Here is a 26,887-nt window from a genome sequence, read left to right as displayed (position 1 = left end):
GGGACTGTGGGACAGTCTTTCCCAAAGAAGTGTGCCCCCCACCCCATCTGGGAAGTGTCCATTGTCACTATGGCCTTGGGTTGCAGAAGAACAAAGGTATGGCCTATAGTGGATGCGCTCAGTACCTGCTAATTCTTGCAGGCTTGCATTTCCACATTAGTGGATAATGGATTCTTCTGCCACTGAATTCTTGTAGCACTTTACCAGTGGTACCAGAATGATTACTGCTGACATGGAACCCAAAGCTCAGATAATCAGTCAAGCTGAGAATTTTGAATGATCTTTTTGATCTAGAACTGAATAGTTTGAACTCTGTCTATAGAGGGAGAGGCTGTTTTTTGTGTGACTGTTTTGAGCAAACCTCCAATTAATTCCAATGTCTGTGGTTCGAGAAGATTATTTCTGATGGAAATCCTCAGTGGAGTAAGTATTCCAGCTCGACTGTGATGCCTGGTCAGAATAGTTGAGACTCCAAATGTGGAGTCTCAAGTGAGTTGCTACTACTGCCATACACTTGCTAAATACCCTGGGAGTGTGGTGAGATCAGAGGGCAGACCTCTGAATTGGTAATGACTGGTGCCCAGCTTGGAGGGTAGATATCTCTGGATCTTCAGTACACATCCTGAAGATCTGTTACATAACAGTTTAGCACATTTGTGCAGAAAAGGCAAGATGGACTGAACTGTGCACTGAATCAATCAATTTAAATTTGAGTTCCAAACTTTCGTTAGTGCCAAAGAACTGGGAAAAGTATCTTGAGCAAGTTCAGACTATGGTGTGGGAGGGGGGGTCATCTTGTATGTGTACCCCCAGCCTTTACATCTGTTGGGAACCTCTGGGATCCTGTTTACTACTAACAGGAGTGGATGGGAAAATGGTATTGTATAACCTCTAGATATTATCCTCTGCAACGATTGATCTTGTAATTTTCTAGCCCAACTGTCTGGAACAGGGATAATGAACCCCCCTGACTGCCCCCAGAGACTTGACAGATGGGTCTCATCACTAGATGAGCAACTCCAAAGATTGCAAAATACTAGTAAGCAAAAAGGCACTGAGGTAACATAACAGGTAAAATCACTGAACCTTTATTGTCCAAATATAAACTGTTAAAGCACCCTCCTGGGCATCTTCAGAGTCTTAACTTCATTAAAAACTTTAAATACACCAATTAGTACATAAACAGAGCTAATAACAGGCAAATAGTTATTGATTAACCCCTTGGGTATTTGTTAACCAAGTCTTTGTCTTTTGAAAAATCAGTATTTTTTAATGCTATATACTAAGGTCACAATGTAATCAAGACCAAGAATAATAAGAAAAAAGAAAACTGTTTGTGGGCTAAATAAAACAGGAACTACTATCTATTTCCATATGTATAAGTAAAATTGTGTCAAATACAGGCTGCCTTGTGTCTTAAAATGCAAGCTAAAGACAGTGTCATGGATACCTAGAGCATTACTAGCATCCAATCTCAGCTGCCAAAGGCATTCCCTTACCTCCAAAATAGTCTTCCCCCAAACTCCTTTGTATAAAGCCTATCTATGACAAAGAATATAAACTTTTTAAAATTTGGGCAATTGTTCGTGTGAGTATATAATGAATTAGTGGTTTTGTTTTTTATATCTCTAATGTTCTAGAATTCTTTCTTAGCTTTCTAGTAGTCATACCTATATAGAACGCTGGTGCAGGTGGCAGCATAAATGACCAGGCTTGTGTTGCAATTAGTGGCCAGGAGTTCTCTTGAAATTACCTATACAGACATAAGGACCATCATTGATAAATTTACACACTTTACAGTGGCCACATTTGGCCATTTTGGCAGGTCTTTGTCCAAAGGATCTAGGTGTCTCCTAACAAATCCTTCATGTTCAAACCCCTACTGTTTATTATCCCTGTAGATTTACATGACACACTAGGTAGAACCCCTACCTTTATATTTTCCCAAGTACTATGGATAGCACTCTTAACTTCGAATGCTAAAAAAATGTGTTTTACTACATTCCTGTTGGCATATTCTTTCTATCAAGTTCTTTTATAATAACACACCAGTTTACATCATTGATTATGGTATTGATTATTTGGACTTACAACTATATATTAAAAATGGTAAAATAGAATCCAGTTTGTATAGAAAAAACTTAAGCAATTCATTTTTACACTAAGAGCTGTCACCCTTCCCATGTTAAGAGGAATGTGGTCAAGGGCCAGATCAGGTTGTCCTGTATTATCAGTGAGGATGACATTTTTTACAGTTGAACTAGGTATATTAAGGGATTTTTGTCCAAAGGTGTTATCTGCTTGACATGCTTTTGACTCTTCAAAATGAAGTACTTAGGTCTACTTCCCATTTTGTATGACATACAGGGTGTGTGAAAGTTAATTACAAAAGTAAACTTGATAGAAAGAATATGCCAACAGGAATGGTACTACAACACAATTTTTTAGCATTTGAAGTTAAGAGCACTATCCATAGTGCTTGGGGAAAATATTATCCCTGTAGATTTTACACGACACACTAGGTAGAACCCCTACCTTTATAAACAGTAGGGGGTTGAACATGAAGGATTTGTTAGAGAAGATACCTAGATCCTTTGGACAAAGACCTGCCAAACTGGCCAAATGTGGCAACTAAAGCGTGTAAATTTATCAAGGACGGTCCTTGTGTCTGTATAGGTAATTTCAAGAGAACTCTGAAGAGTCCTGGCCACTAATTGAAACACAAGCATGGTAATTTATGCTGCCACCTGTTTGTTGCCCAGCGTTCTATATAGGTATTACTACTAGAAAGCCAAGACCAAGAATTCTAGAACATTATAGAGATATAAAAAACAAAAAACACTTCATTATATACTCACACGAACAATTGCCCAAATTTTAAAAAGTTTATATTCATTGTCATAGGCTTTATACAAAGGAGTTTGGGGGAGACTTTAAAAACTATTTTGGAGGTAAGGGAATGCCTTTGGCAGTTGACATTGGACGCTAGTAATGCTCCAGGTATCAATGACACACTGTCTTTAGCTTACATGTTGACACAAGGCAGCCTGTATTTGACGCACAACAATTTACATATGGAAATAGATATGAGTTCCTGTTTTATTTAGCCCACAAATACATGTTTTTATTTCTTTTTTCTTATTCCTTTTCTTTTTGTCTTGATTTAATTACATTGTGACCTTGGTATATAGCATTAAATACTGATTTTTCAAGACTGACTTTAACAAATACCTAAGGGGTTAATCAATTGACTATTTGCCTGTTTTATTAGTTCTGTTTAATTATGTACTAATTGATGTGTATTTAGTTTGTTTTTAATGAAGTTAACTGACTCTGAAGATGCCCAGGAGGGTGAAAGCACTTAGTAAAGTCTTTTTAACGGTTTATATTTGGACAATAAAGGTTAAGTGATTTTACCTGTTATGTTACCTCGGTGCCTTTTTTCTCTTATCACTAGATCCCTGGTTGTACAGACCACCTCTGCAACAGGGGTGGCATATTCCACTAGTGTCCCCCCCCCCCTTCTACATGGATCTGGGAAGGGATACAGATTTTTTTTTTGAACCACTTTTTCCATCCACCTCTTGTTTCTAGAAAACATTTGGGTTAAAACATGCACCCACAGTAGACAAGGTTTTCACTTCCTGCTCACACCTGGTGTCACTTTTTGTAGCCAGGTAATTTCCATCAAAGGTAGCATTGTGCAGCCCTTCAAATCTTCAAAGTTGCTCATACGTCCACCCTTGTCTCTGGAAATGCCTGAACCCACAGCCCAGCTGCATGGGAGAGAAGCCTCGTGGATGAATTTAAAATGGACTGAAGAACAGCTAACTGGGAGGAAATGGTGCTGGTCTACCTCTTGAGGATATGGTCCCAATTAGGGATTTTTGAAGCTCCTTAATCAAATCCCTCTGAAGTCTTGTAAAAATGTGCCAAGTAGATCAGGGAATAAGAGCATACACTCTTCCCAAACCTTTCCAGTGCTCTAAACTCCCTGTTTAGGGGTGGACAGAACTTTGTTCTGCTAGTTCCTTAGTGGCTGTAGCTATGAGCATGGCATCAACTGGTACTCCTTTGCTCCAGTAGGATGTTCTTCGTGTTTCACTGTTGCAGTCATCACATTTGAGATCTGCTTGCAGTAGCCCTCAGTCGGCCTGAAAGTCTTAGGTCCTGCATCGGCTAATGTCCCTTCTACCGTCAGGGGTATAAAACATGCAGCCGATGCCATTACATCTAGTCTTTCTTGTTGTGCAGTGCCCGAAGCAGTTTTGCAAGTACCAGTCTGCCGACAAGTCTTCAACTAAAAGCCAAGTACCCCGTTGGAAACTTTTTCTTGCTCTAAACCGTTGTCAGTAAAAGTAAATGCTCTGACTACCTTCAAGGACCACATTCTTCCAGGACAATGGTAAAGATGGCAAACACCATTATGTGGTACATAAGGGGGGTACACATTCTTACCCCCTCTGCAGCCTAACCATGACATTGTGTAACACGGCCCTGATCTACCAAGTGCTTTTACAAGCTCAATTCCTGCCAGGAAAACTACACTGGCAGACGAACTAAGCAGAAACTTCATGGACCCACACATGTGGGAACTGGAACCGAGGATGTTAAACATTTGATAAGCAAATGGGGGAGCCCGGATATAGACCAGTTTGCTTCCCCCCAAAACTATCAATTGGACAAATTTTGCACAAGCTCTGCCCTTCATTTTGCACAAGCTCCTGTCCTTCAGCTGGAAAAACCCTATCAGTTTATGCCTTTCCTCCTCTGCTCTCCAAAGTACTACTAAAGATCAAACAAGACAAGTTTTGATTGCACCAGACTGGCCACGCCAGTACTGGTACCCCTTCTTGCTGCAGTGTCACTGTTGGCCCCTGCCTCTCAATCCTACCCTATTGTCTCAGGAGAACCAGATCCTGCACCCTCCGCTTCAAACACTGAACCCAGCAGCCCTATCCTGCACCCTCTGCTTCAAACACTGAACCTAGCAGCCCAGCTAATTACCTAATCTCTCCTTTACCATCCTTCAGTAAACCAGTGATGGATATCATTTGAGGCAAGGAGGCCTAGTGTTAGAAAATCTTATGCTGAAAAATGGTTCCAGACCATCTTTTCCAGTCTCAAGGGATGAGCACAGCAGTGCCCAATTTACCTCAGATTTTACATTACTTAACTGAGATGCTTCACAAGGGCCGGTCTTTCTCTTCCAAAATACATGCATCAGCCAGTTCAGCTCCCAACACAACCTCTCTTCTCATCCACTGCTCAAGCAGTTCCTCGGAGGGGCCGAAAATTTACGACCACCCAGGAGAGCTCCAACTCCAGCCTGGGACATTAAACTTTGTGTTGGAGAAGCTCACTCTTCCTCCTTTCGAGCCAGCTGCTACTGCAGAATTAAAAATTCCTTTCTTGGAAAACAGATTTCCTTTTAGCAATCACTTCTGCAAGAAGGGTATCTGAATTACAGGCCCTCATGGCAGTGGAGCCTTTCATTGTCTCATGTGGACAGGGTGTCCCTCTGGACCAATCCCTACTTCATGCCCAAGGTGGTATCCAGTGTGGCCTTTAATCAGTCCATTCATTCGCCAACCTTCTTTCCTAATCCACAGAATAAATGGGAGCAGATACTGCATTCCTTAGATGTGCACAGACAAGTTGGATTCTACTAGGACAGTACTAAATCTCGAAGGAAATCTGACCAACTACTGGTAGCATTTGCTGCAGCAGAGGGGAGGGCTATTTCAAAGCAAACCTTTCCAAATGGTTAGGCCATTTAATTTCTGCTACAAGTACCATGGAAAACCTATCCCCTAGGGATCAGACCACACTCTACCAGGGCCGCATCATCTACCTCTACAGCCTTTCTCAGGGGCATCTGTGCCAGGGACATCCTAGAAGCTGCTACCTGGAGTTCTGTACATACTTTCACCAGGCATTACCGTCTGCTAACTTTCTCTAAATCCAGATCTGGTTTTGCCACTGCAGTCTTGCAGGGCCCTATAGCTGGTCCTAATGCTATCTAAATTCCTCCTCCCATCCTTAGCTTTGAGAATCTACCCAAATGTGATGACTGCAACAGTGAAGCACTTAAAGAACATAGTACAGTTGTGCACAATTATCATAAATGTAGACGTTGGTGTATTCACTGTTGCTGTCTTGGTTACCCTCCCTCCAGCCTCCTTACTACTTTTGGCTATACCTCTACTCTCCTTTACTATGCTGAAAAGCTTTTTGGTGTGTTTGCTTTTTTGTTGGCAGTATAACCTTTAATTGCTTCCCATTAGGGGGGCAATGGGAAGCACCTGACATCTGGGACGAGAAACTAACTTAATGGCATCGGCTGCATGTTTTGTAACCCTGACATGCAAGAAGGGATAGCAACTTGACTCCTCTGACTCAAAACCTTGTTAATCAGGCTGACTGAGGGCTACTGCAAGTAGACTACCCAAATGTGACTGCAACAGTGAATACTACATTTTAAGTGTACACAACTGTAGTTTCTAACTTTTTGTGGTGCCAGGATCCTATCTGGTCTCTCTGGATGGGGTCAGTGGTATCAGGCTCCTTCACACCCACTGAGACTAAATCGGTGAGCTCACCTGTGGGTGAAGTCATCCAAGAGGTGAATGGGCCAGTGTCAGGTCTCCAGGAGTACTGACCCCTCTTGAAGGGTTGTCAGGGGACCAGCCACACCTTTTGTTTTAGTTCTGATTTATCCAAATTATGTCCTGTCAGGTGGTGTAGGGGACCCCCCTCCCCAGTCTTCAAAGTCAGTGTCTTCTGTGACAGACTAGGAGAATCAAGTGCCTCCTTTTACACACTTCCTGGGAACTTCGGCTGATTAAGCTCTGGAGACGGTCTAATGGGGTTGGGTTGTCAGCAGAAGGTGGAAACAGCTCTGTCCACTACCTCTTTGCAGAATGCCTCCAACACTGATCTGATGAGACCTGCTTGTGGACCAATGGCCCTCTATCTCAAAGGCAAACTACTTTGAGTTGAGTCAAACTGTCTAGTGCCAAAGCTGTTGGGGGCAGAGATTGGCCTGACAACTTCCAAGCTGATTCCTAACACTTGGAGCCAACTCTGGCTCAGAGCAGTCTGGTTCCAAGGGGCTCTGAGCCAGACCACTCGAGTCATCCAAAGCCAAAGATTTCAGATCCAAGGCAGACTACTCTGCTATTTGGATCAGATGATTCTGAAACCAGAGGTCAGATCAGAGAAGGAGCAGATAACTGGGGTGTAGTACTGCCATTGATCTCTGGACCTGATGGGCAGCCGGAAGAACTCTTGTTTGAATTTGTGTCCTTAGGAAAAATTCCTGTTTTGTCCACGTCACACTCGGATGAGATGATGCTGTAGAAGATGATCTAAAGAGTCTTAGTGAATGCCCAAAAAGGGAAAGGGAGCAAAGAATGAGGTCTGGTAAAAGTTGGGAGATCAGGTCAGAGGCCTAGATTGGAAACATTTCAGAAGTGGTTGGATCGGATACTCTAGCTGTTTTTACTGGGAGGTTCAGATACTGGAGTTGAAGAGGTACACTGATTTGGGGATCTCATTAGAATTTCCCTTAACCTTTTAGGGGATTTGAGCCCCAGAGGTTGTTTAAGCAGGTTGAGGGTAGCAAGCATCTTAAAATAACTGTCTGTCAAGGCCTCTGAATTGAAGGCCTTAACATAAGTCAAGTCAAGGTGAGATGGGCTTAAACAATAGATATATTTGGCGTGCATCCAGATCTGCAATCTTATGACCACAGGCTGCACTTTTTTTGAAAACCGAAAGTTTTCTCTGGCATAGTAACAAATTCCTAAAATTAAAAGTCCATGTTTGAGGGGAGACTACTCCCAATATGTTGCTAAACTCTAGTAGTATCCCCCACACACTAAATCCCTGCTTAAACATCTTGACCAATCCTGGACCTGCACATGCTCATCTCACGGTTGAGACTGTTCACTGTATGATACACCAAATACACCAAACCTCTCACTGAAATGAGACAAACCAATTTGTACAGGTAGCCCACATTTAGCCCACATGCAACTTGTTTACACCTTATTGTCAAATTTCCTACGTACAAATCTAACTGTGCATAACTAAATAGAAGAAATGTAACTAACTTGGCTCTGTTTGCTTACACTGCACTATACTTTTTTTTTCCTGGGCCACAAACTGGGTATTATGCAACCAGGCTTTCCTAGTAAACAAACAAATGGAAATCCAAGTAGTAAAGAATAAGAAGTTAGGTGGGTGTGTAACATTAAAGGGAGACCAACTGCCAGTAATGGTATTTAAGGGATATAGGGTAAAGATGCAAGTAGAGGGAGGAAGCACATGAAAGATAATTTCCACACTAAGGTGGCAAATGAGATCTGAGGTATGTTGTGACCAGGGCATTATGGGTAAAGAGATGAGCTAGAGTTTCTTCAAGCAAGAAGCAGCACTCTGGTCAAGGTCAGATCTGAACCCAGCAGTTAAGGAATGAAAAAATGACATCTGATTTTAGAAACCTTGCCAGGTTGAAAATGTTTTGTGTTTAAGTATTGCAATATATCTGTTGCAAAAATTATTTTTGTCTTGGCAAGTTCCTGGCATATTCAAAATGTATGCCCAAAAGTCGACTTGGATAATCTACTTATTTGGCAGCTTGAGTATTTACCCAAAAAATCCTTTCAAGTTTGACATGACTCCTGTATGCAGTTTGAGCTTACAAGCTATGCTAGGTTCCTTGAAGAGATTTGTACCAGTGTGAATACAAACTGCTGTTTTCTCTGCAGATTCAAGCATCTGATATAATAGTAGTCCAAGTATAAACTTTGTCCAGATCTTCCAGAATCTTCACTTGTTACAAAAGCATGATCTCCAGAACTACTTTATTCCCACTTCATTGTTTATTACACTATCCCACTTTTTTCATTGTTACATTTTATTCCCACTTTTCATTGTTTATTACATATTCCCACTTTTTCCATTACATTTTACAAGCACATTTGTCATCCTAGCCTTTGTACATCCACAGCTTGAGCCATGTTTTGCTCAATCCTCAGATTGCTGGATACTTCATATTCAAGATACAAGTTGCATCTTTCCTAAATGTTCATTCCCACTTTGCCTAACATTTCATCGGTCTCATGTAATAGATCTGATGTCTGTACAGTCTTCAAACCTGTAGTTTCCAGTTCCAGCTTGGAACTGACTCTGCTGTCAGCAAGCTTAGGATTCCAAGCTAAAGCTCCTCCCACCCTACTCTATACTGCCTAGCTCCTCTCAGATACTTCGGACCTCATTTTCCACACTCTGCAAAACTCTTGGTTAGAGTTCCTCAGTTTTAGGTCGTAGACTGCAGTGGTGGTCCTGAGGTAGCGTTGTCACCTCACAGGCATTGTCCTGATCGATTCTCAGCGCTAGAGCATCTTCTGTGTGGAGACCTGCATGAATGGGTGTACTTTCATTGAAGGTTGTGCGTCAGGGCCGACCCCTCTGCAGGTAGAGGGGGCAATAATTCAGTGGTAGATGCCACCCTTGGGCAGATGGGGTCCACTGAATCGGATCTCTGGATTCTCCTGTGGAGAAGTCTTTTCAGCATACCTGAGGTGTTGCCGGACTTGTCACTCCATGGAGTTAGTGGGGGGGGGGGGCAACCTAGATGCCTGGTTAGCAATCAGTCAGTGGGTGCAAGGTTCATCCAGAGGCTACTCAATTCCTTTTTATTCACCTAAACGCCTCCCTGATTTTCCACCCTATCAGAGGGATGCAGCAACTTTGGAAATTGCAGTTTCTCCAAAGTCTTCCAAGAGTTTTCCCTCAGACCAGCACAGATCGGGGATTTACTCCGGAGTCTTCTGGTCCCATAGAAAACGGGAGCACTCTGGCCCATACTGGACCTGCCTTACTGAGCAAATCGGTGAAACTCATGTTCAGGATGGTCACAGCTCTGTCCATCCTTTTCCTTTTTGCAGAAGGATAACTGTAGTACACATCGTTCAGGTCCATCACCTTCACGAGTGTTCATGTTGATGCATCTCCATTTCAGGCAGGGAGCCAGTCACTATAGATTCCGCATGCTTCCATTTGGTCTCACCACACCCCCAGGGTGTTCGGTCACAGCTCGCCTCCAACTGCACGGATTCCACATTTCCTTACCTGGTCAGCTGGCTCCTAGTCACACCACCCAGGTTTCTACCAATCCAGGTCTGTTTTTTGTCACAACTAGCCCCTACCTTGGAGATCACTGTAAACCTTCAGAGGTTGCAGTTGCAGCCTGTGCAAACTTTTTGCTTTTAGGGCCTGCTTGGACACAGCCAAAACCCTGGTTTTCCACCAGACTGTATTCTCTCCCTGCAGATGTATAGCAAATAAGTGCAAGCAGTACCTACCATTCCCTACGGCAAGTCTGGTTCTTGGGGCTCTGGATTCTATAGCTGCAACAATTACCTTGCATGCTACTAACAGCTCGTTTAAGTTCTTCAGTGGACTTTGTCCAGTGGTCCCTTCTATGTCACCCCCTCATCCTATGAAACTCTTTGCTGAAACTCTCTTGTGATGGGTTGAAACCCATCTGACCTTTCTTCCCACCCCTGTACCGTGATGACCATGGACACCTCCCAACTGGGGTGGAGGTGTCATTACTTGGGATGGATGGTCCAAGGCAGTGGACTCCAGGAAACCAGTCTGCATATCAGTGTCCTCTGAAGGTGGGGCTTTTAGCATTGCAAGCCTTCCTCTGGGGACAGTGGTGATTTAGACCAACATGTCTGGTATCCACAGACAAGGTGCATTCAAGTCTTACCCCTTTGTTGAAACGATTGTATGGTAATGGGCTGTCATCTGCTTTCTAGCTGACACACATTCTCTGAGCACAACATATTGGCTGGGCTCTGCAGAGTACCTTCATTTTCCTCGGATGGGGTCACCATGCTGCTGTTTGCCTCTCCTTTCAACAAGTACAGCAGGTACTTTACCCTGGTCCCTCCAAGGGATGCTCTACTCCATGCTTGGCCACTGGTCTACTTTATGCCCTTCCTCCTGTCCCTCTAATTCCCAAATTTCTTCAGAAGGCGCACAGGTTTGAAGAGCAAGGTAACACTAATTGCCCCTTTTTGGCCTTGACAAGTTTGTCACCTTCCTTTGGTCTCAAACTTGCCCTCCGTGGACCCCAGAACCACAGGGCAAGTTCATAGGTAGGTACTAGGCTGTCGGCCCAGGAGCCTAAGTAAGCCCTAGCCAGCAAGGTTCCCTGGCTTACACCACCCAATAAAGTTAGTTAAATTTCCTGTGCCCCTGTCGAGCACAGCCACAGAAGTGATCCCTGGGGTGTATTTCCTTTTTGCCATCCACTCAAGATTTTTCTTGAGTGCTAATGAGGATCTTTGCTTTACCATAGATGGGTTGCTTGTTCGAGGTGTAGGTCTGCTTGTCCCGAGGAGGAGGTCTGGTATCTATCCCTCCAGCATGTCCTGTTTATTGTGGTGTCAAGGTTTAGGTTCCTAGAGCATGTAGCTCTGAGTAGGCGATGTGCTACAGAGTAAAGCTGGAGTTGAGACTGTCTGTGAAGGTATCTGAGGCCAGTAATCCTCTTTGTGAGATACTTCTGTGGCCTTTCCAGCTGCTGCAGATGTCTTGAGGTACATTCCAGAAGGGGTGTTGTACTCTACTTGGCACTCAGACCCATTATAGAGTGACACCTGTGCCCTGGCCCAGCAATCAAGGAATCTCAATCCTTACCACTAGCACCAGTGAGAGGTCTCCTATAGGGGGAAAGGATGAATACACAGTGGAATTTCCCTAAAGAGCACACAGATCAGTCAGTCCAGGGCTGGTCGCTCCCTTGAACTCCAGATCCCCAATAAGACTCCCCACTGGCACAGCTGTAGGCTACAGATCTCAGCCTAGTGAGCAAGCTAAAACCTCCAGCACCCTCTGTCCAACCAGTGCTTTTGTGTCCCTGACAGAGGCAGGCACAGGTTCTTCAGCTGTGCCCCTTACCCAGACTATACAGTAATCACTACCACCCAGCTAATTATCAGCTACCCAATGGCCTTTAAAAGGGTATCAGATTATTACTGTGCAATATTATCCAATTGGTAGTATAGTCCAGGGCTAAAGCTATTAAGAGTGGCTTTGTACAATCGTTTACCAAAAGCATGCAAGTACCCTAAGAGCTTAAATTCTCATCACAAAACAGCCACCGTTGAAAGGGTGTACATTTTTTTTAATTAATAAAAACAAGACAATGCTACTTATTACACAGTGCTAGTAAGTAATTCAGAGAAATACTTAAAATTCTGTGATGTCAGAAGTGTACTACTGAAAACGCTTAGAAACTAGAAAGATTACTCTTTGCAGTTTTCTAGCTAATCTTCCTAGTTTCTTGCTATCTTGGACTCATGTTTTCTCTTAGAAATAAACTTGCAAATAGAGCACAGGCAGGAGTGCTGATTTAGTCTGTTTTTTTTAAATCACATTCCTGGTTCCCATTGCATCATTCTTCACACTCCCCTGGGTTCCCAGGCTAACTACATTTACATTCTTAACATCTCCTTTTGTCTTGAAGCTGGTCAGGAAGCAGAGCAATAAACATGTTTGCATGTTTAAATCTAGTAATTTAACTCTTGGTTAAAACAATAGAATGTCTTCAGAGGGGAACAGTGACTTTTTTCCCTGGATGAGAGCCCTTTTGTGATTAGGTGTGCCACAGGATTTCCTGACTACTTTCCACCTGGGTCCCAAGGTCTCATCACACACTTGCCATTCAGTAGACTGCCGTTTGTGGTGGTTCATGGGTACAGAGTTTTTACCAAAGGGGATGGCCATGCACTTTGCATTGAGCTTGAGGCCATGCATCTGACACCAGGCACCTCTCAGTGAGACCCTTTTGTAGGATGTCCACATCATTTGGGAACTCTACTGCAAACTAGGAGCCAGAGTAATCTGCAAACTTAGCCAGTGGCCTTCTGTGTTAGCCTGTACTTCAGAGAAGTAGATGCCAAACAGAGGTCCCAGGACTACTGAACCCTGTGGTACTCGTGTCACTGGTTTGAAGTCAGATTTGGAGTCTGCAACTTTGTGGGTTCCGTCAGTGAACCAGTTGGCAACCCATCTTGTAACGTAGGGATTTATACCTAGTTCAGTGAGTTAATACCAGAATGGGGGATGGTGTTGAAAGCCTTGGCGAGGTCAAGATAGGATGTGTGAACCACATTACCCTTGTCTATGGCTTTGACTGCCTTGAAGGTATCTGGTTCAGAAGGCATGATCTGCCCTTCACAAACCTGAACTGGGTGGGGTCCAGAGTTTGGAGGTTACCAATGTCTGAGTTCCATGGCCTTGCAGACCAGCCTTGTCAGGCTAATAGGGTGGTGGTTCCCAGGATCAGTAGTGGCTTAACCTTTGTGGGGTGGGTTAACTGTTGCTATGTGCCGTTCAGCAAAGCCTGACAGACTATAATTGAACATTATGCTTAAGTGGGTAGCCAGTTGGTTCTGAAGTGCGTGTAAAACGCAGCCTGGGATGTCTGGTCCCATGGATGCTGTGTTTTTGGTTTTAGAGAGTGCAGCTTTTACCTGCATAGATGTGACTTACAGGGACTCTGCATTCTTCCTGTGTAGATATGGGCCCTTTACCCCCCTCTCACCCCTAATCTATCTGCCAGGATGTCTGCAATCAGTTCTGTAATTTCATGCAGTTATGCTGTAACTTGGAGCAGATCTGGGTGTTGCCATTGAGATTCTTGACATAGCTGTGGAATGCTCTGTGGTAGCCCTTAGAATCAGTGACTTAAGTTTTTGTAGCTAGCTTTGGAGGATCTTATAAAGGATCTCTGCTTACTGAGGTTGACCAGGGAGTTCCTCCACTCATGGGATTTTATTTTTTTTTGTGTCTTGGTTCTGTTTGGGATGGCACAGTCCATGCACTTGTAAGTGCCAGGAGTGCATTTTGTGTAGGCTTCAGCAGTCTTAATGGTATTGCCCATCTGCATGGGTGTCATGTAGTTCGCCACTTCTGTCTTGAAGCATGAAGTTGGCTTTGGAGAATTTTTTGCCGTAGTTTCCTTAATAGTGGGTGGGATGCAGCTATCTAGGGTGATTAGCTTATGGTTGGATCTGACCAACAAGGAGTCCACTTCAGGTGTGGAACACTGGTCACTCATGTTGGTAGGTCTACGATATTGTTGCCCATGGTGGGGGGTGTTAAGTTGATCCAGGGCAGTGGGCTTTGAATTCCAGAAAGTGAGCAAAGGTGTTGGTACAGGAGTAGTTTTCCCAGTTAATGGTGGGGTAGTTGAAATCTCCCATTATTGGGGTGTTTGAACCCTAATTTCCAGTATATCAGGAAAAGAGTGGGAATCCGGGGGCATGGTGGGGGATCTGTAGCAAGCTACAATATGGATTGCAGTTTTGCCCAGAGTTGTACTTGGATCAGACGCATTATACCACGCAGCTAGCCTGGAGGTGTGGATATCCTTAAATATGGACACCTCTGCCTATGGTGTTCTGGTCCAGGTTAGATGACTGAAAAGTGAGTTATAGCCTGGTAAATCAGGGGTGCTCTCTCTAGAGCCTTTAATCAGATCTCTGTCACTGCACAGATGTCTTGTGTTCATTTTGTGCCTCGAGAGTGCATTTTTGAGACTGGCTTCTAGCATTGAATAGCATTGCCATCAGTTTTTGTTTGCCTGTTACGGTGGTGAATTTGTCATCTGAACCTTGCCTAAAGGCACTATAGGGGTGGCAAGACCCTTGGCCAGTATCTAGAATCCCAGGAGCGACAGGTGCAGGCCATCTCTGGCCAAGCATCGTGGTCTTGTCTACAATGTCATCCCAGGCGGACAGATACTGGATCCCCTTAGAATGACACCATAAGCTTTGCCAGTTGTCAAGCATTTTGTCCTTTACTGCAGTATCATTATGGGAGAGGGCAGGATGCTACTCTGGGCTAGGGTCATACCTGCCTGTGCTGCAAGTTTGGAGAGCTCTTCCATGTCTGTCCCCCCCCCCCCTGCCCCCTGTAGTCCAGGGTGGTACATCTCAGGTCGTTCACACCAACATGGACAATGACAAGTCATATTTGTACTTGTGGAGTGACCAGAGTGCATGGGTTATGTGGCGGATCCTGGCACCAGACAGGCAGCTGACTAACTTTGTTTAGCCTGCTGAGTAGGACATCAGTGTGCATAACTAGTCGCCTATGACTAGTGTGTTTGGTACATTGTGTTGCCTTATTGACTCAGCCCACAGATTCAGTGTGCCAATAAATCTATGTGCCATTTGGGTTGTTGGGGGGGTGTAGGTTGCATTTCTGCTTTGGGGGTCTCTTGCTTGAGCATATTGTTGAGAGCCTCTGCTAATTGTGTGTTTTGGTGGTGTAGGTTTAGTGGTACTGTGAGTATGGTGTGTTGCAAGTGTTTACCTTCTCTTGACTGTCGAGCTCAATCTTGGGTGGAGAGCGCTTTGCCTCAAGTTTGGCTAGATAAGTGCATCTCTTACAGGTTGGTGTTTGGTGGTAGGATAGGGTTGTCTGTACATGAGACAATTGCTACGTTGCCCCAAGATGCCCAGATTAATCGGATAAACAGGAGTACACTGGGAGCTGACCCTTGGACATGCCTGAAGTACTTTCCTCCTAAAAGTACGAAGTGAGTATAAGAGCTGATGTTCTTCGTCTTCCATTGCTGCAGTCCTGACTATTGGGTACCCAGTCGCGAATACCAGATGGTCCGATGCAGCAATTTGGCTTCTGAGATTTTCGAAACCGAGTTTCAGACCAAAACAGAGTTGGCTAAGCTAGAACATTTTGGTTTTTCTTGCCTCAGTATTTAACCGGATGTCAGAAAAAGTGAATAACTGTATTTCTGTGGGAAGCAGATACCGCATAGGGATTATCATACATTGTTGGTGTATACCTTGTGCTAGATTTAACAAGCGCACTATTAAGAGGAGGCTAGATTGTGCTAGGTTAGTGTTTGGGAAGCGTTGTAATTATAATATGCCGCCGGATGTTCCCGCCGCTTCAACCAAGAAGCGCAAGGACAAAACAGTGAAGCCTAGGGGTGAGGAACCGCAGTCCCGGACGCCGGTTCTTTAGAAGGCTCAGGGAGCCAGAGGTTTTGCCAGGAGTCTCTATGGAGTCTCAGGCGGATACTTTACTGTTACAGGATGTGCCCTCTCAGGAGGTAGGCCAGGCTGAGGGGGCTTCTCAGGTAACTGTTCTTCCCTCTCTTCCCAAGGTAGTTAGGGCCTCTCCTTCTGTTGCCAAAGCTTCTTTTAGAGGTAGGCCAAGTTCAGCTTCTGTGGGGGCTTCTCCTAGCATTTCGGCTCTGTGCCTAAGAAACATATGCTTAAAATGGCAGAAGATTTGATTACTCTGATTAGAGGTTCTATGCCCCGCCTGATAAGAGGCCTAGGGTGGAACAGGAGTTTGATAGTTTTGAACAGTGTTCACAGGCTTCAGAGTCTTCTGTGGAAGACTTACAAGAGTTTCCTACTTATTCTGATTCTGATGTGGATGATTCCACTCCTACAGCTTCTCCTCCTGAGGATTTTTCATTTTCAGAGACTCTTCACTCCATGAGGGAGCACTTTAAATGGGAAGGCCAGGATTACTCTGATTCCAGGAAAAGGCTTAGGGAATTCTTGTTTTTACCCCAGCATAGGCCCTTAGCTATTCCTCCTGTGTTGAATGTGGTGGAGGATGTTTTGCAGAGGCTTCCCTGGACCCTGACTCCTTGCCTCCTGCTCCTGTTAAGCCGGATAGGTATTATAGGGTGCCCAAGCTCATAAGTATTTGTTTAAGAGTCCTAGGGCGGACCCGAAACTGTTTCTCAGGGGCCTAAAGGTGTTAAAGCTTCTGTGGTTAAAAATCCTGTACCCTCTGATAAAGAGGCAAGGGCTTTGGATAGGTGGGGTAAGAAAGTATATACTTCTTCCACTCTAGCCATGAGGGCGTTGAATTGTCAGTTTCATATGCTAAAATATCAGAATTATCTCCTTTCACAATTGAAATCTAAGGTGGATGCTTTGGCGGAAGGTATTGAGTGTAAAGAATTGCTGGATTTGGTTCATGTGTCTGAACAAGTGGGTAAGCATTCTTTGCAGTGTGGTTTTGATGCTGTTCAGGCCTCCTCGAGGGTGGCTGCTACTAGTTCTGTTCTTCGCAGACATGCCTGGTTGAAGGATCAGAATTTAGCTGAGCATGTTAAGACCAGGATTTTGGATGCTCCTTTACAGTCTGATGTGTTGTTTGGACCGCCTGTGGAAGCAGTTTTAAAGAAAATGGAGGACAAAGCTAAGTCTATGCAGACTGTTAAAGATTTTGCAGGTGCAGCCTCCAAGTTTAGTAGAAATTGGCCTGCTAAGGGGTGGACATATCCTGCTTATGGTTCCCAGTCTAGGGGTAGGTCTAGACGTGGTAGGGCAGGGCTCAAGGTTCTTTAGGCCTAGATCAGAGAGTTCACCTGCTCAGAATTCTGGTGAGGGCAGGGGTCAGTCCTTTCGTAAGCAGACCCAATGACCTGCCTTTTCAGCTGCCAGTGGATTCTCGCCTGGCAGCTCCTTTGGGAGGAAGACTGTCTCTTTTCAAAGAAAATTGGGATTTAATCACTCAAGACAGATGGGTGCTGGATATCATTCATCACGGTTACAGATTTTATTTCCACACAATGCCCCTTTCAAAGGCATGCCAGATGTTCCTCCTCCACAAAGAAAAGAGGCTCACAAGCAAGTTTCTCAGTTACTCCAGATAGGGGCCATTCAGCCAGTCCCTGTATCAGAAAGGGGCTTCGGATTTTATTCTCGCCTGTTCCTAGTACCAAAGAAGGGGAACACGTGGAGACCAATTTTGGATTTATCTATCCTCAACACTTATCTGGACATTCCCAAGTTCAAGATGTTGACGTTACAACAACTGTTACCTCTGCTGGGCAAAGATCACTGGATGGTAACTTTAGATCTCAAGGAAGCTTACCTTCATGTGCCTATAAGGCTAGGTTGCAGAAAGTATCTGCGTTTCAACTGGAGATTTTCATTATCAGTTCTCTGCATTGCCCTTTGGCTTATCTACTGCCCAGAGTATTCACAAAGGTTCTGGCTCCAGTGATAGCTTACTTCAGGCTTCAAGGCATTCAAATCTATCCTTACTTGGACGACTGCCTGATTCTGGCTCAAGAAAAGGAAGACCTTCTACAGCATCTGGAATTTGTCATAGCAGTGCTAAGATGCCTGGGGTATTCTGTGAACGAAATAAAGTCCAGTCTAGTACCCTCTCAAGATATGTGCTTTCTGGGTGTGAGACTGAATACAGCAGCCCAGATGGCCTTTTTAACCCCGGACAAACAAAAGAGTCTGTCACTTTACTTCCATCAACTATCTCATCAGTCCGTGCTGACTGCAAGGACAGTCCTTCAAGCATTAGGGTTCATGGCATCTTGTATTCTGGTGCTTCCCAATGCCAAACTGCATATGAGGAAGCTGCAATGGTATCTCAAAAATGTATGGACACAGCACTGCCAGGATTTGGACACTGTCATTCAAATAATACCTTGCCTTCAAAAGGAATTCTTGTGGTGGGCTCAGGAATGTCACCTAAACAAGGGACTCTCTGTGACCCGGCCAGAGGCGAGTCAGATTTTAACGACAGATGCCTCGGACACTGCTTGGGAGCTCATTTAAATGGAAAGTGGATACAAGACAAGTGGCCTGCCAGACTACAGCATCTACATATCAACATGAAGGAGATGTTAGCAGTCCAGTTTGCATTGATGGCTTTCAAGGAGTTACTTCTTCCAGGGCAGGTGTTGATTCTAACAGACAACACAACTGTCATGTGGTACATCAACAAGCAAGGGGAACACATTCTTATCCTCTATGCAGGCAAGCAATGATTTTATGGGAGACTGCTAAGCTTGCAACTAACTCTTCAGGCAAGGTTTCTGCCAGGAGCACAGAACTCCTAGCAGATGTGTTAAGCAGACAAATCATGGATCCCCACGAGTGGAAACTGGATCTTCATGTATTTCAGAAATTGACAGTGTCATGGGGAACTCCAGACATAGATCTGTTCGCTTCTCCACTAAACCACCAGCTGCCAAAGTATTGCACAAAGGGGTTTCATCACACAGCTTGGAAAGTGGTTGCTCTGTCTTTCAGTTGGAAAAACCTTCATGTCTATGCCTTTCCACCTCTGCCTCTTCTTCCAAAGGTATTATTAAAGGTCAGACAAGACAGGCCAAGGATGATTTTGATAGCTCCAGATTGGCCTCGGCAACACTGGTATCCACTACTACGGAGTCTGGTAAGGAAGCCTCCATGGCCTTTACCTCTGATTCCTCATCTGTTATCTCAGCAAGATGGTCATCTGCTCAATGTCAAGCTTCACTCTCCATCTAACAGCCTGGCATATTCTCTCTTGAAGCACAGCAGGTCTCAACTTCCTCAGCAAGTTTTAAATGTGATTATGGAAGCTAGAAGACCTAGTACAAGGAAGGTGTACGCAGACAAATGGAAGAGATTTTATTTTGGAGTTCAGCAAAGAATTTGGAGATTTCTGAGCCTAATTTGAGTGTGGCTCTTCAATATCTTACTGAGTTATTGGACAAAGGTTTGTCCTTCTCTTCCATTAAGATTCATGCTGCAGCAATTTCAGCTCATTATGATTGTGACCCACCTTTGTTTTCGCATCCTTTGTTCAAGCAGTTTCTTAGAGGGGCAAAGAATATAAGACCCCAATGAGAGCTCCTACTCCTGCTTGGGATCTCAATTTTGTGTTGGAAAAACTTACTCTACAACCTTTTGAGCCTCGGCTACTGCTGAGTTGAAATACTTGTCATGGAAGACTGCTTTTCTGTTGGCCATTACTTCTGCAAGAAGGGTGTCTGAGTTGCAGGCCCTTATGGCAGTAGAGCCTTTTTGATTTTCCATAAGGATAGGGTATCATTACGCACTAATCCTTCCTTTATGCCTAAGGTGGTTTCTAGTGTGGCTTTAAACCAAACTATTCATTTGCCTACTTTTTATGCAGATCCCCAAAATAAAGGGGAAAAGATTTTGCACACTTTAGATGTACACAGGCAATTGAGATATTATTTAAGCAGGACTAAGGATTTTAGGCAGTCTCAGCAGTTGTTTGTTTCTTTTGCCTTGAGTTCACAGGGCAAGCCTGTGTCAAAACAAACTATTTCCGTGGATTGGCTTTTGCATTGCATTTTGTTATTCCCATCATGGCAAGGAGATTCCAGCTGGGATTAGGCCTCATTCCACTAGGGCTACTGCCACTTCAACAGCATTTCTAAGGGGGGTGGCAACTAAGGATATTTTGGAAGCAGCTACTTGGAGTTCAGTGCATACTTTCTCTAAGCATTATCATCTTCCTATCTACTCTAAGTCTAGGGCTGGTTTTGCCACTGCTGTTTTGCAAGGTATGTTATCAGCTCCTACTACCTTATAATTTGCCAGCCTCCCTTTCCTCTGCTTTGGGATTCTACCCAATAGTCAGGACTGCAGCAATGGAAGACGAAGAACATAGTACAGTTTTGTACCTACCATAAATGTAGATGTTCGAGGATTCCATTGCTGCAGTCCAATTTACCCTCCCTCCTTCCCCTCTGTGTTTAGGGGTGGTTGTGTAGGTGAGTTTACATGCTTATATTTTTTATATATATTGTTGTATATATTGTACATGTTTTTTGGTGCAGGTTTTTTGGGACTTGTCTTTTTGGGTCTTCTGACATCTGGGGCAAGAAAAGACTGAGGAAATGGCGTCGGTCATGCGCATTAGTACCCTGACGTACTGACGTCAGTCTAAGGCGCCATGACCGACGTCAGCCTTATACTCTGGTATTCGGGCCGACTGGGACGCGGACTATACCCAATAGTCAGGACTGCAGCAATGGAATCCTCGAACATCTACATTTATGGTAGGTACAAAACTGTACTTTTTTCTCTAAGCAAGTGGGGAAAGTAAGTACAAAAATGTATTTTTCCTCTAGTTAAAGGTTGAGTGCTGTAGTAATTTGTAGCTTATTTAGTGTTAACAAGTGCTGAGCACAAATAAGCAAATTCAAATGCTAAAACTAAGAATCTGTACCTGGATCTTGTGGTAGGCTACCTAGTGCTTACCACGCCCACTGATGAGCTAGGTGGCTTCCCTCCAACACAAAGGCTTTGGGGGCTCAGAAGCTTAGAGTCTTGGTTACAGCAAATCTGTATCTGGACTGGACTAGTTGCAGGTAAGGCAGGAAAAGGCTTAGAATTTTTTCTTTGAAAGGGAGAAAGGATAAACGGAAGATAAGGACCCAAGTGGCTAGCCCTTCACAAATGTTCTCTGTATTGGGTAGAATGAGATAGTGATACTAGAGTGGAATAGAGCTGAACAGTTGGGACTGGAGTGTCTGAAGTCAAAATATGATCTCGCTGTACTCTTGAGCAAATGAGAGACACCCAGGAGGAGTGTTCAAACATTTACAGGAGGGTCAGGCAATTCCAAAGCCACCAAGATTAATACCAGAACAAGAACAGGGAGGGCAGGTGGGAAACTACAGAGACCACAATATTCAGTGACATGGACAAAAATAAAATGCAGTGCAATCGTTAACACTGCAAGTTTGTACTTAAGTCTGCTAGTAATGCAGTTGATTGTAGGCATGTAGCAGAAGCCAAACAACTCTGTGTCTTTTGCCTTATCCTGGTTAGGGGTTGCCACCACAGAATCTGCTAATGAACGCTGATATTTAGCAGTAATTCACCTTGATCTGCATGGTTTCTCCAAGGCTTTCTTCCCCCAGTCCAGAAGCTTTGTCCTCCCTGAAGTAAATTGGGCCCAACAGCATCATTTATCCTATTTAGTCGGTCTTGGATTTTGTGGCTGGTTTCTTAATTCTGCAGCCAGTTTCTCTGCCATCAAAGCTCTGTCCACAGCCATTTCCAACTTTCATGTCTGAATATCTTTGGCTTTGTCCAGACTATGCAAAGCCTTTCTCAAGGGTACTTGGACTTCATATCAAGGATCCCACTCTTCCATGGGATTTTTAGTTTGTCAAGCTATGACTTTTGATCCTGTTGCCAAGGCTGACTTGAAATTCTTGCCCTGGAAAACTGCCTTTCTAGTGGCCATTGCTTCATCCAAGAGGGTCTTCCAAACCTATCTTTTTCCATAAAGGTAGTTTATGTACTAATTTCTTTAAGGTTGTGTTCAGTACTATTCTTTTAATCTCGCTGTATTTTTAATGAATTTCAAATAAGGGTGATTGTGTTGCATCCATAGACTTAGATTCTACCTGGCTAGGACATACATTCAGGAAGTCTGATCAGTTCACTTTTTCAGATTCTAGAAAAGGGAAATACTATTGTTCGTTGGCAACTAGTTGGAGCTCATTCCATGACATCTATTGCTGCTTCCTGGTCTAGGGTTTCTTCAGAAGATGCTTGTGCAGCTGCATCTTGGGCGAACTGTCACTTATTTTGCATTGTAAACTTGACGTCCTAGGAACAGAGCTGCTTTTGGTTCTGAAGTGTTTGGAATATCCTTCCATAGGGCTGTCCAGACCTCAGTTTGAAGACTGAACAGATAGTTGTATACTCTCCATAATGTTCTATCTCTCCATAATGTTCTATCTGTTTGTTTAACCCCCCCCCCCCCCAACTGAATAATCTGATGGATTATACTGGGAGCCTTCATTCCTGTGAGCTGCTAAGCATCTTTGTTTTTTTACTATTGCAACAAACTTTGAGGTATACTGAGTAGTTAGGCAGTATGGGTGGGGTGGGAGAGGCTCTAGCTTGGAATTCTGAGCTTGCTGATGGGCCAGCGCTGTCCTAAAGTCTGAACAAGAGACCACAGGCTTGAAGACTGAAGCAGACAACACAGATGCATTATGGTGTGTATCCAACTTCAAGCTGTGGCAGTTGCATAAGTGCATTCCTAATCATCAAGTATAGATAGTGTCCATCCACCAGCAGGGACAGTTAAAGTTTGAACTAGCAGAAGTAACTTTTTTGAACTTTGAGCTCCCTTTTGGTTGCATCCCTTACACTCCCAAGATTGTTGCAGGCTGGGGAAGCTTCCGTAGTGTACTTGGGTCAAGGTCATGTCTCGAGACAGATGCAGCTGTCATGGTTGTATAAAGATTTCTATTTCATACTTTGACTAGCAAGTTAGTCGCATGAGACTGCAGAACAAGCCACCCACCCCCCCAAAATGTAGATGTCAAACAGTATTTTTTGTAGTGCATTCACTCTTGTGCAAGATTTCCTGTTGGTCATAAGTTTCAAATCTTGGTTCTTAATTTTTATTTTTCTATACCTTTCCTCCAAGATGTGGACTGGAATATTTAAGAAAATTACCTTTTAATTGTGTTTTGGTTAGAATTCAATTCTGTGTAATTGTGTTCATAGGTGTATACTAGGTTAATGGCCCTGGAGCCTTTACAGGTCTAGGTTAATGTGTAGTATTGCATTATGCAGCCATACCTTCCACTTTGGCACCACATAACTGGACCTGGAGTCAGGTTTGTGCTTGTAGCAAATCTGCTCAATGTCCTCTCAATAGCAGATGGGGCGAAGGTAGATAATTGCTCCAGTCTTTGCTGGAGATCGTGACGTCTCCATCTCTAGAGGCCTGTTGGCCAGCCTCATTTCCCAGGTTTGGGCTGTGATGGCACAAGGTTTTCTTCATTGAGTACTCTGCAGTCAGAATTGCAGGGGGGTTTATGGGTTTCCTCTATGGAGGAAGAGGATCTCCCCAGTAAGGTACTTCGGACTCTAAGAGGAACTGAACTATTGGTAGCGTTCCTCTCCCTTGGGGTATAATGTCTTTCCTCTTGACAAGTCACCAATGGCATAACATTTGGAGGCACCCTGTCTTGATAGCACTGTGCTGTGTAAGACTGCCATCTGAACTCTTAGGGCAGGTGCTGTGACAATTGAAGGGCTGTTTAATGCTGTGGCTGTCCTTGCTGTGAAGCAATGTGGGATGGGTTCCAAACAACATCCTTGGATTCTTTCTCTTGCCAAGAGGTTTGACCTACTTTTTTATAGGGTTTGGAAACCTCTTGGGCTTTTGTATGGGGACCCTACTGTGCCCCAACCATGGGGACCCTACTGTGCCCCTTGTGCCCCAAACATGGGGACCCTGGTTCCAGGGTTGACTCCTCTAGAGAGGACTACTGTAGTGTTTAGAGCCTTGACTACTCTACATGTTCTGGTCTGGTCAGCTGCAGGGTAGTGTATAAGGGAATGCAAGGAAGTCCCAGCACAAGTTTTTATGTACCGATTTGTTGGCCATCAGTGTGTTAAGGCAGATGGTGTCACACTGGTTAGTGTGAACCTGCCACAAGTGAGTGGAACAGTGCACCCTGTAGGATTGAGATTTAATATCCTTTCAGTTATTGGTGTGCTTGGTTTCCTCCATTCCCGATTAGGACTTGGCCTGCTCGGGGCGCTAGGTATTCCCAAAATGGAGGTCTGGCAATGCTGTGCCTGCCTATGAAACATTATTCAGGCTTGGGCAGCATTGCCATTTGCAACATAAGAATCTAGGCTGAAAACCATAAAAGTAGACTCCAACACACCCAAGATCCTGTATAGAACCTGATGGTCTCCCAGAAGTATTGAAAGTTGTGTTCTGCAGCTGATTAAAATTCGCTAGGCCTGTCTTTGATTTAAAGGTGCTGGTAATAAAAGGGTGCTTGTACAGCCCCTGACTTTGTAGTCCCAATCCCTGATGAACTCCCTAAGGAACCTACACCAGATGAGTCCAGACTAATTTTAGCCTTTGCACAGTTGCATAAAAAAAACTGGTTGGAGGAAGGCTCCACTCTTACTGGATGAATGCATTTCGGAGCAGGATTCCCATTCTTTCCCCACACTTTCTACAAAATAATTGTAGAACCAATTAAAGCAACCGACCTGATGGTGCTAATGGACAAAGGATAATGTTTACCAGCAGTATCTTAAGCCAGATTTATTGGAAAGTTTAGTGCTTTCGTTCATCAGGAACTTTCAGAACAAACTCCATCACTGCATGTATAAAAGTAGCAAACAATATAATTGCATGACTGTTCATAATTGGCTTCCATTATAAAATTTCATTTTTAAAATACCACTACTAGTACCAGAATAAGTCTGGAGTTCATAGCATTCAACTTTGCCATTTTAATTCGGCAATATCTAGATCTTCAGTAATTCTCCCTTGTACATCCTTCAAAATTGTTCCTATATAGAAGTAGGGGGGCGGGGTTGAGAGAGATGTGTATCTGAATGTCTAGTTGTATATAGATATATTGCTTGTTAGCTTGCCCTAGAGCTTGCTATATACGCAGATAACGGATTTTCATACTGGCTTATGTGCCTGTAAAGTGCATTGGTAGTGTATGGGGTTTTTTTTTTCCACAGATGTTAATTGTAGCAACCATCTAGAAGTGTTTCCAATATAATGCTGGGCAGGATTTACATTTAGCCATGTTTATTAAAATGGTGACCTGCAATTTTGTAGACTGTGCCTATAAAAGCCATTTTGTGGTAACACTTTACTTTTTGTAGAAAATTTTGACTTGTCTGTTTTCAAAGCCAATATATGGCCGTACATCTGTCCTTAATGCCATCTGATAAGATTCTAATATTTGTATAACTTGTACTTCAGATAGAAAAATGTAGTAACCCTAGTAAGTTTTATAGTTTTATTAACTTGTCTTTGCTCCTAAAAAGGCAAAATCTTGCCTTTTTTCCCTTTTAAAAATTTCATTTTTTCCTGTACAAATTTATATGGATAGTCTCTTAAAAAAAAAAAAAAAAAAAAAAAAAAAAAAAATCCTCCAATTGAGACATTGTCCTGGCAAACGCGTACTAGCTGGCCCTCTACTAATAACTTTTTCTGGTGTTTACGCTGCCAGCTAGTGTAGAGTTCGAAAGTGGATTTTCTAAATATCTGAAAATATTACATCATCCTTTTCTATATCTAAAAAGGCTCGTTTGAACTCCTAAAAAATGAAAATTTGCTGTAAAATGTTAAAACTTATAAGATATTTACAATACAAAAATGTCATGTTTAGTATAAAGTCTAGTGATTTACTAAAAATCACTATATAAAATATGCAGTGATGGAGTTCAATTCTGAAGTTCCATGATTAAGGAATGAAAAAGCTAAACTTTCCAATAAAATTGGTTTGTGGTACTGCAGGCTTGGTAAATGGCCTCTGTCCATTAGCACTATTGAGTACATTAGGCAAATGTCTGTGGACCACGTAGGAGATCACAGAACTGATTTCACCAACAGTTTCTTTGGTCAGCAAAGCTGAGTCCTTGGTCATGCTTTGGGTAGTATTCACCCAGTTTCAGACTTCTGACACTGCCCAAGAGTAGGAAGACCTAGATTACAGGTCATAAATGGTCCCTGCCAATAATGTTGATACCGTTGTGGCCCAAGTCTGACATGTCCCACCTGATCCATAATCAGACTGTCAGCTTGTACAACTTGGCTTTACTTCTGTGAACTAGGTTTGGTACAAAAAATCATCCATAACTGAAATGGGGAAAGACTGGTGCTGGGAGTGCCAATTCCTCCTTGGGCAAGTGGATACGCCCACGATTTTGCAGTATTTCTATGGGCTGACCGGAGATGAAACTATATTCAGCATGTCTGCCTGGCCCCCAGTGAAGCAATTCTGCAAAGTCAAGATGAGACCCTGGGTCCTTAATTTTTTGTCTAAATTGCCCCTAGCCTCTGATTCCTTTCCTGATGGCTTACTGCTGTTGGGTAGCCTTTGAACTACAAACTCACCATGCAAGGAGCATGTCTTTCAGTTGTCAAGGTTCATTTTACCTTTGTTACTATCCTTTTTTCTTGCAGAAATTTGAGCTCTGCACCAAGCTATTCAGCTTTTGGTGTTTTTTCTAATGCCTAA

At 43.6% G+C, this 26,887-nt stretch overlaps 1 protein-coding gene across 1 annotated transcript in view; it reads left to right on the top strand.

Annotated features, from left to right (window-relative positions):
• ATP5F1B (ATP synthase F1 subunit beta) overlaps positions 1 to 26,887 on the top strand; it is a 202,271-nt gene that overhangs the window by 67,744 nt on the left and 107,640 nt on the right. The window lies entirely within an intron of this gene.

This window comes from Protopterus annectens, chromosome 6.part1, assembly GCF_019279795.1.
Source record: "Protopterus annectens isolate FY-2018-M chromosome 6.part1, PAN1.0, whole genome shotgun sequence".
Lineage (NCBI taxonomy): Eukaryota > Metazoa > Chordata > Ceratodontiformes > Protopteridae > Protopterus > Protopterus annectens.
Note: the sequence above shows the minus strand (reverse complement) of the source record. Positions and strands in the feature narration are given on the sequence as shown.